This window comes from Parasteatoda tepidariorum, chromosome 6 (genome assembly GCF_043381705.1).
Source record: "Parasteatoda tepidariorum isolate YZ-2023 chromosome 6, CAS_Ptep_4.0, whole genome shotgun sequence".
NCBI lineage: Eukaryota > Metazoa > Arthropoda > Arachnida > Araneae > Theridiidae > Parasteatoda > Parasteatoda tepidariorum.
Window position 1 is genome coordinate 81287999 of NC_092209.1, and position 10669 is coordinate 81298667.

General features: G+C 32.1%; 2 long non-coding RNA genes across 3 annotated transcripts; both read right to left on the bottom strand.

Moving 5' to 3' along the window:
- Window positions 1–89: 89 nt before the first annotated feature.
- Window positions 90–1054, bottom strand: LOC107451328 (uncharacterized). Of its 2 annotated transcripts, XR_011637072.1 has the most exons (4): window positions 918–1054; window positions 677–819; window positions 293–435; window positions 90–194 (listed from the first exon to the last, which is right to left on the bottom strand). It is a non-coding gene; the product is annotated as an uncharacterized lncRNA (long non-coding RNA). The 2 variants fall into 2 exon arrangements; XR_011637073.1 differs by lacking the exon at window positions 677–819.
- A 931-nt stretch (window positions 1055–1985) lies between these two features.
- On the bottom strand, window positions 1986–2779 carry LOC122273809 (uncharacterized). Its single transcript, XR_011637074.1, has 3 exons — window positions 2682–2779; window positions 2211–2341; window positions 1986–2112 (listed from the first exon to the last, which is right to left on the bottom strand). It is a non-coding gene; the product is annotated as an uncharacterized lncRNA (long non-coding RNA).
- Between the last annotated feature and the right edge of the window lie 7890 nt (window positions 2780–10669).

Below are 10669 nucleotides of genomic sequence, written 5' to 3' on the forward strand. Positions count from 1 at the left end.
TGATATAACATGGCTTGAATGATGCAAGTATTGTAAATACATTTTTAATACCTGAAATAAAAGTTTTCTGCAATCGGAAAACAGTCTTCTTTTCCCTTCCTTTCATGGTGTTTCTCTTTTCTTTCATCCACTTCTATTTCGAGATTCCTTTCATTACATCTGATTCCATTCCACTTCTCGTTCCATTCCAAACCCTATCAAACAGAAAACACATACCTTGCATTACTCATCAAAGTTAAATGATATAACATGGCTTGAGTGATGCAAGTATTGTAAATACATTTTACAATACCAGAAAAGAAATTTTACAGCAATCGGAAAACTTTCTTCTTTTCCCTTGCTTCCATGGTGTTACTCTTTTCTTTCATGCACTTCTATTTCGAGATTCCTCTCATTACATCTGATTCCATTCCACTTCTCGTTCCATTCCAAACCCTATCAAAGAGATAACACATACCTTGCATTACACATCAATGTTACTTCCTTTCATGGTGTTTCTCTTTCCTTTTATCCACTTCCATTAAGGAATTCCTCTCATTACATCTGGTTCCATTCCACTTCTCGTTTCATTCCGAACCCTATCAAAGGGAAAACACATACCTTGCATTACACATCAAAGTTAAATGATATAACAAGGCTTGAATGATGCAGGTATTGTAAATACATTTTACAATACCTGAAAAGAAATTTTGCTGCAATCGGAAAAAATTCTTCTTTTCCCTTCCTTTCATGGTGTTTCTCTTTTCTTTCATCCACTTCTATTTAGTGATTCCTTTCATTTCATCTGATTCCATTCCACTTCTCGTTCCATTCCAAACCCTATCAAAGAGAAAACACATACCTTGCATTACACATCAATGTTAAATGATTAAACATGGCTTGAATGACGCAAGTATTGTAAATACATTTTACAATACCTGAAAAGAAATTTTGCTGCAATCGGAAAACATTCTTCTTTTCCCTTCCTTTCATGGTGTTTCTCTTTTCTTTCATCCACTTCTATTTAGAGATTCCTTTCATTACATCTGATTCCATTCAACTTCTTGTTCCATTCTAAACCTTATGAAAGAGAAAACACATACCTTGCATTACACTTCAATGTTAAATGATATAGCATGGCTTGAATGATGCAAGTATTGTAAATACATTTTACAATACCTGAAAAGAAATTTTTTTGCAATCGGAAAATATTCTACTTTTCCCTTCCTTTCATGGTGTTTCTCTTTTCTTTCATCCACTTCTATTTCGAGATTCCTTTCATTACATCTGATTCCCTTCCACTTCTCGTTCCATTCCAAACCCTATCAAAGAGAAAACACATACCTTGCATTACACATCAATTTTAAATGATATAACATGGCTTGAATGATGCAAGTATTTTAAATACATTTTACAATACCTGAAAAGAAATTTTGCTGCAATCGGAAAAGATTCTTCTTTTCCCTTCCCTTCATGGCGTTTCTCTTTTCTTTCATCCACTTCTATTTCGAGATTCCTTTTATTACATCTGATTCCATTCAACTTCTTGTTCCATTCTAAATCCTATCAAAGAGAAAACACATACCTTGCATTACACATCAATGTTAAATGATATAGCATGGCTTGAATGATGCAAGTATTGTAAATACATTTTACAATAACTGAAAGGAAATTTTACTGCAATCGGAAACATTCTTCTTTTCCCTTCCTTTCATGGTGTTTTTCTTTTCTTTCATCCACTTCTATATCAAGATTCCTTTCATTACATCTGATTCCATTCTACTTCTCGTTCCATTCCAAACCCTATCAAAGAGAAAACACATACCTTGCATTACACATCAATGTTAAATGATATAACATGGCTTGAATGATGCAAGTATTGTGAATACATTTTACAATACCTGAAATGAAATTTTGCTGCAATCGGAAAACATTCTTCTTTTCCCTTCCTTTCATTGTGTTTCTCTTTTCTTTCATCCACTTCTATTTCGAGATTNTTACCTGAAAAGAAATATCGCTGCAATCTGAAATATTTTTCTTATTCCTTCCTTACATGGTGGTTCTCTTATGTTGCATCCTCTTTTATTTCGAGTTTCCCTTCATTACATTCTACTTCTCGCTGTATTCCAATCCCTATCAGAGAGAAAACACATGCCTTGCATTACACATCTATGTTAAATGTTATAACATAGATTATGTGATGCAAGTAATATAAATAAATTTTCGATTACCTGAAAAGAAATATCGCTGCAATCTGAAATATTCTTCTTATTCCTTCCTTTCATGGTGGTTCTCTTATGTTGCATCCTCTTTTTTTCGAGTTTCCCCTCATTACATTCTACTTCTCGCTCCATTCCAATCCCTATCAGAGAGAAAACACATGCCTTGCATTACACATCAATGTTAAATGATATAACATAGATTGTGTGATGCAAGTAATATAAATAAATTTTCGATTACCTGAAAAGAAATATCGCTGCAATCTGAAATATTCTTATTCCTTCCTTACATGGTGGTCCTCTTATGTTGCATCCTCTTATGTTGCATCCTCTTTTATTTCGAGTTTCTATTCATTACATTCTACTTCTCGCTCCATTCCAATCCCTATCAGAGAGAAAACACATGCCTTGCATTACACATCAATGTTAAATGTTATAACATAGATTGTGTTATGCAAGTAAAATAAATAAATTTTCGATTACCTGAAAAGAAATATCCCTGCAATCTGAAATATTCTTCTTATTCCTTCCTTACATGGTGGTTCTCTTATGTTGCATCCTCATTTATTTCGAGTTTCCCTTTCTTACATTCTACTTATCGCTCCATTCCAATCCCTATCAGAGAGAAAACACATGCCTTGCATTACACATTAATGTTAAATGATATAACACAGATTGTGTGATGCAAGTAATATAAATAAATTTTCGATTACCTGAAAAGAAATATCCCTGCAATCTGATATATTCTTCTTATTCCTTCCTTACATGGTGATTCTCTTATGTTGCATCCTCGTTTATTTCGAGTTTCCCCTCATTACATTCTACTTCTCGTTCCATTCCAATCCCTGTCAGAAAGAAAACACAAACAAAACTCTACCTATAGCAATACTTTGCATGCTTTCACGTCCCTCAGTGGACTGATCGTTAAGACATGGTTCCCAGCAGATCACCGAAGTCAAGCATCACTGGCTGCGGTCAGTGTGTGGTAGGATGACCACTTGGATCAGTCTGCGTAGGGACCGAGGGTGTGCGGTATTGGTCCTCGTTAAACTGCTCTACCGTAAAGTGCTCGACTTCGCGTACAGGTTGTCAGGCTGCGAAAGTGGGTGTGCCATCCCCTCTACAGAGGATCAAAATTGTGATGGCATGTTTTCGGATCATCCTCAGGGATGTTTCCCAGACCGTCGCCAATAGCCCATTTTGCAGCTCTAGTGCGATGTAAATGAACTACAACTATTTTACTTTGTGCTTTTTTCTGTGGGGATTGAGATCGTTATCTTGGCGATTTGTATTTTGGTTGTGTTTATCAGCAATATTGAAAAAGCAAATATATTTGAATAGTATTTTATTGGAAAATATAACAGTGAAATATTTTATCGTAGAGCACAAGCAGCACCTGGTGCACCTGGACCGATCTACGAACACCATGGTGCCAGTGGGCATAGGGTTGGGGATCCCTGCCTTAGAGTATTACGTGCTTAGTTAAATTTATTTTTAATTTCACTAGGTTTTTTTGAAAAAATAATCTAATAATGATTTTAATTTTGAAAACAAGATCTCCCGGTTAACCGTTACTAAAAGTACTACCAATTGCATAATCTTTTAATCTCAGTTTTTCTTCTCCTGTTGAAAGATTAACATTATCGTAGACTACGGAAATTTTACCAGAATTTTTTTTTTCTGTGTAGTTACCAATTAAATTTTTTTCCGAGTAAAGAAAATAAATTTTGACACTACTTTTGAGGTGAAAATCTGAAATTACACATTATCAGAAACATTTAAGATTTCCGAAAGCCTTCATAATATTTTCTTATCAACTTGTCTCAGTTTCCCCCCGTAATCAAACAAGCTTGCAATGCACTTAATAATTATGTTATTGGACTTCAGTGGCATTTTATAGAATATCTTTTACATTTTATTTTTTGCCAAACTGAGAAGTGGAAAATAAAAGTTTAGTGCCATTTTCATAAATTGTAAGACTATTTCGTTCATTACACCGGGGAATTTGTATCTTATCATTACTGCCTGTGCTGAACGCATTTTTTGAATGAATTTAGTCAGTCCTGATCAATTTAATCTTAAGTTTTTCAAGTTTAACAAAACAGATATGCAATTCTTAAAAAGCAATTTTTCTTTTTTCCTTTTGAACAAAGAAACGAAAAAACGAGAATGACCAAAGAAAATTCTTATTAGCCCGTATTGTTGTATTTTTTTTCTATTTTTAAGTCTTCATAATGAAAGGTTTAAAACAAAGGGAAGTAAAATGAGGCAATATTTTTTTTTTCATTTTATTTTATAAACTGTCGTTGAACAGCCTTTCCAATTTTCAGTTCATGACTGCCAATGTTCAACTCCTTGTAACTTTGAATCCAATTCAGAAGACAAGGGAACATCTGGATAAAGTATTGCGAGAAATTAATTTTAAGGCAGTATATTTTATTTTATATTTTAAAACGATCGTTTAAACGCCGACGCAATTTTCAGGTTTATGGATACTAATGTTCAACTCCGTAACCTTGCAATTTTGAACCCAATCCAAGAAACAGGGGAACTGCTGGATAAAGTATTGGGAGAAATTTTGCCTTCGTAGAGGACTTTTTTTATCGAACTAACCCGCATTGGCGTTACATGGAGAGGAAGACCACGAGAACCTACCGCTGCTAGTCTAACTGCAAAGGAACTCTAATCCATGATCCGTCTACCACTGATGATATTTCAGGGCAGGACTGTGGTCGGTGCAAGCCGGATGCGGAATTCGTATTGATAATCCATCACAGGGATTCCTTATTTTAATCTAAAGTTCTCCAAGTTAAACAACACAAGTATGAAATTCTTTTATAGCAAAATTTTTATAAATTTGAAAAGAAAAATTTCGCAAATCGTGGCTTTGAAGCTAAACCGTCATAACTCAAAAAATCAAAAAATGAGATATTTGGGTCATTTTGTGTAAAAAAAAAATCACCCTTTTAGAGAAACAACGTGTTATCTTCATAGTGCCATAAAATTTAGAGAGCAGATAAATCGTTATCGCATTGGCGCGATTCGCCATTTTGGTTTTAGGAAATAGTGTAGCAGTGTGCCAGTTGCAGCAAAACCTTGAAGAAGCTTTGAAACTTAACCGTGATAACTCAAAAAAGCAAGTTTTTCCTACACTGTTGTATGTCAAAATTTTAAAGGTAATATGTAATATTCGGGAGGATATTTTGAAGAACATCGTTGTATTTTGAAATAGCTCTCCACTTTTAATAAAAGGTTTAGAAAAAAGTGTTGCAACTCAAAGTACCTTAACTTACTTCAAAATTACCACAAAATTAGAAATGCTGCAGGAATCAGGCCTGGTTCATTGAAAATGTAAAGAAACAGGGGTTTTTTGATGTAAACTATTTTGATTTAGTCGCTATAGCTTTGAGTCAACCTGCGATGGAAGTTCCTGAAAAGTTAGAAATCGCTCTCTTGAGAAACTTGCTTTTTTGAGTTACCATAGTTTAGTTTAAAAGCGACGAAATATCCAAAGAAAATCCTATTAGTTTGTATTGTTTTATTTTATTCCTATTTTGGCGACTTGAGATTGAAAGATTTTTAAAAAAAAATGGAAGTAAAATGAGACAGTTTAACGAAAAATGTGATGTTGTGGTTTTTTCAATAACTTACCACATCTGACCAACATCTGAGATGTCGTTTATTTATTTTGTGCTTTTGTATTGAATCACTTTATAAGGATGACCTAAATTCAAACATGAGAATGGGAAGCGTCAGCAGAAACAAATCCAAATGGTAACATAGCTTCGGAAGTTGTAGCAGAATGTAAATATTAGCATTAAGTCGATTACATATTAAGTAAATTAAAATAAATGTAAGCACTAGTGGAAAGTACTAACGCAAAATAAAGCGGTAAAAGAGTGTGCTGTATAAAGACGATTCTCGTTGTAAGTACGAAACAGCTAATTAGATTTTATAAAATGGCTGTGAAATAACTGTTGAAATGAGAAAAAAAAAATTTTAATTTGAAAAGCAGTAAACTGATACGAAAGAAATGTTCAACCTAGGTTAGAAAATAGAGAAATGGCAATTGAAAAATAATGTATGTTAGGGATTATAAAATCAATAATCTACGGCTGGCACTAATGCAGATTGGTACTAAATTTATAAACTGAATCCCAGGAACTGTTCACCTTAGGTAAGAAAATAGTTAAAAGTCAATTGAAAAATGTTTATCAGGGGATCATAAAATCAGTAACTACTGGTACTAATGAAAATAATCCTTTGAGAAACATTAGTGAAAGCGAAATTGTCGACAATTTTATCAATCTTCTTCTAATTATGTTCGTCTCAAAAAGTTAATTCCGGTCATTAATCTGTCACATTTTTCGAGTTTGCAATCGGAAAACCACATATTAAATTGCAGATGTTACATTTGAAGCGATGTGTCTAAAATACGCTAATTTATGAACTCCGGAAATATAATTATCTATCTATATATAATTGTTCCAAATAAACAGGCAATTTTATTTTTTGACATTCAAAATATGTGTCTACTTTCATCCTTAAAATATGAATTTGACTAAAATATGACTTTGATAAAAACATTTTAGAGTAATACTTTTGCCTTCCGTTAAATTTTCTACAGTAGAAGAATTTTATCGAAAAAATAAAGAATTATGATAGAAGAAATAAAATTTGGTCACCTTAAGCAGAAATAGTTGTCTACAATTTATAGTGACACTTATTAACTAAAACCATAAGATGCTTGCAAATTAAACAAAAAGGTAAAAAAATCATTATATTTCTTTATGATTGCTACTTCCGACGTTTAGTTTATGTTTATAGCTTCCCATATATTAATTATAATTATTAAACTATTGTATTTTAGAAAAAACCAAACAAACGCATAACAAGTTTAATTTGAAAATTAGTTATATGCATTGTAAAGAAAGAATATTATTTAATTTTGAATATCATTAAACCGTTAACTGACTTTGTTTTGTTTTTCTTTTATATTTTAAGAAATAAATATTTAATAAAACACTTTGGCTTACAATTTATAGTTACCTTTCTTCATCCTCGATTAGCAAATTCTTTTATTTCATCCGTCTTTAACAAATTTCTCTAAACTTCAAAGAATAACCTTCACACACGATATCCAATCTCAAAATGAACTCAATAATGACTTTTTTTAAAAATAATTTTGCAACAATGAATATTTTTATAGCTAATAATATTTCTCACTTTTGACTGTAATTGTTGAACTGCGTCTTCTAGCTTTGTTGCAACAATGGTGTACACTCAAAAAAAAAATGAAAAGCTAACTCAATATCCATTGTTAGATAGGAAATTTAATTTTTCTGATACACATCACAATTTACAAAGCTATTTAAGTCGACACAATTAGTACTTTATTAAAGTTTTTCGCAAAATCCATCCCAAACAGATAATTCTAAAATCACTGTAAAAATGTATACAAAAATTCTAAATTAACGCAGCTAATGCTGTGTAAAATTTGAAATAAGACAATCGTTTTATTTTATTTCCTAATGGTTAATTGGAGTTATTTTTTGTTTTACTTTAGGTATGTTTTTTAAAATAGATATCTAAACTACAATAAATTTTTCAAAAACTTGGAATTTTTCAAAATTGGAGGGATCGAAATGTTTTAACTAGTTTATAAGTATCAATTTTTTTTCTTAATTAAAGGAAATAAATACAGTCAATGCAAATTCCGAGTTAAAGTTCTACAATTAAAGGGATGTTAAAATATTTTAAATTTCCCAAAGTCTCGTGTTTATAATATTTGCCTTTAAGCCTCAGTTTCCAATGGCAATCAAGCATGTTTGCATTGCATGCATAGTACTTGATTAAATATCGATAGCATTTTATGAAACTTTTGAACATTTTATTTAACCGCTAATAAAGAAGAATAAATCTAAAGCTTTACTCCTTTTACTAGCTATCGTTAAGCTATTTTCTTCATAACACAGGATATTTTTTTCACGTCATTATTATTTTTGTTTTTGTAGAACACGTTTTCCTGAATGAATTTTATCAGTTTTACATCTCAGGACAACCGCAATAATAATCCAAATGTACTGTAACAGATGATTAAGACCAGAGATAGAGTTTAAGTACCGTAACCATAGTAACCATCATGAATCGTGACAAATGATAAAGACAGTACATCATCTGCCAAATAGAAACCAAAAATTTTAAATACTTTGTAATTATTATTAACCTCCTAAATTTCAACAAAACAATTCAGAGGCGCTTGAAATTCTCCACTTGAATAAAAGAAGAAAAATTCTATTTTTTAGATGGCTTCAAATAACTAAAAAGATTCGTTCGTGTTCATGTATTTTATACTTATTGCGACGACGCGAGACTGAGAAATTACAATAAAATGGAAGTGAAGTTAGATACTGTAATGAAAAAAGTGATGATGAAATAGTAATAATGGTTTGGCATTAAGACAGGACTGTTCATTACTCTATCAAGGACTAAAAAGGCTGAATTTTCAAAGAGATAAAAGCTAAGAGGGTATAGAATACAAATGAGTATTGCACCAAATACTGGAACAGTTCAGGTTTTATTTACATTTATTATTTTTGATATCAAGTAATTTCGAAATTTTCAAAAGGATAAAGACGAAACGTCACTTGCAAACTTTGAACGTCCAAGGAAAATGGCACTTGAAGATGGATGTTTAATTTACTTCTAAAACTTAGTACCGTAGGACATTTTAAATATATTGACCGGTTAATCTCCTAAAGATGCCAGAAAATGGCACTTGAAGATGGGTGTTTAATTTGCCTTAAAACTTAGTACCGTAGGACATTTTAAATATATTGACCGGTTAATCTCCTAAAGATGCCATAAAATGGCACTTGAAGATGGGTGTTTAATTTGCCTTTAAAACGTAGTACCGTAGGACATTTTAAAAATATTAACCGGAGAATCTCCTAAAGATGCCAGACTCAGTAAAATAGCTGATTCTTAACGGATATCATACAGTAAGACAGACAGTAAGTACTTAAAATTTTGAGCTCCATGTAAAAACTCCTTAGAATCAGGGGGAAATTTTGCTCAGGAATTGAATTATCATTTTAACGAATGGATTTTAAAACTAAAATAAATAACCTTTGGTGATTTAAAAAATTTTATGAACAACTAGCAAGTGAAACGTATAGTTAGGAAAGATATGACAGTTAAAACAATATTTAAAACTGGTTAGGAAGTTCAATGGAAAGTTTCTAAATAAGAATTTAATCACGTAACAAAGGCTCATTTAACAAAAGATTTTAAAAAACTCATCGCCGAAATAATGCTTTAAAAACGGTATAATGAACAATGGGCCACTTTTGAAATGAAGGCCAAGATTTCGTGGCCAAAGTTAGTATTTCGATCAAATTTGTTTCAAAATTTGGTGTTTTTTATTTAGGGTTTTTATGAGCAGGTAAGTTGAATTCATAGTTGAAATTTTGATTTACAAAGAAAACAAGACGGCGGCTGAAATATGGCGAGCAAAAAAATATATATAAACTAAACTCAGTGGCCCATGGATGGCCAAGGCCTACTGTGCCCATCTCTGTTTTCTTGACCTTGGGCTCTGGAGTGCAGGAGCAGGTGTTCCGGTTTGGTGGTCAGCCGAATGCGGAGCCCCCAGTGTTTAGTTCCCAAGCATGCTTGGTACTCATTTATCTACCCACTGAAGGGATGAAAGGCTGAGTCGATCTCGCCCGGCCCAAGGATCGAACCCAGGACCTGTAGCAAAGTGCTACCATTCAGCCACCGGGCGTTATATATATATAGTACGTTTAAATAATTAAATATGGCAATGAAAATATAATAATTAAAAATGAAAAGCAAATTATATTTCCGAAGTAATATTACAAAATAACGCGACTTAATTACAAAATAACGCAAAAACATGAAGAAAAAAAAACCTAATTTTTGTTTTTCGGTATATTTAGTCCACCTTTCCAACACGGGCAAAATGGGACAGGTTTTTTCGAAAAAAGAAACATCAAAGAAGACAACAACAAAAAAAAGTTCAGCTAATTACATTGTGGAACTTTTTGGAGATAAGTTTCGAAAGTGATTCAAGCATTGTAAAATGTCAAATGATAAGATATAGTAAACTATAAGTTTGTCAAGAGTACTAACTAATCCAACACGTTGAAAAATTGTACTATAATTTCAAACTAATTACTCTGATAAAAATGTGACAGAAAGGTGAAATTCCTATATATATTTCTGAAATATAAATTTATAAGTTACATTTAAAAAAAAAAAAATTTAACACATTTTTCACTACATTGTACTCTTGTCGATCCAAAAAGTGCTTGGAATGATTATGAACACTTAATTTGGACGATATTAAAGCTGCCTAAACATATTTTAGTTGAAATTTAATTTTTGACTTTTGGCCAAAGATCATGGTCTTCTGGCCCACTGTGGAACTTCATTGTACAATTGTAGTG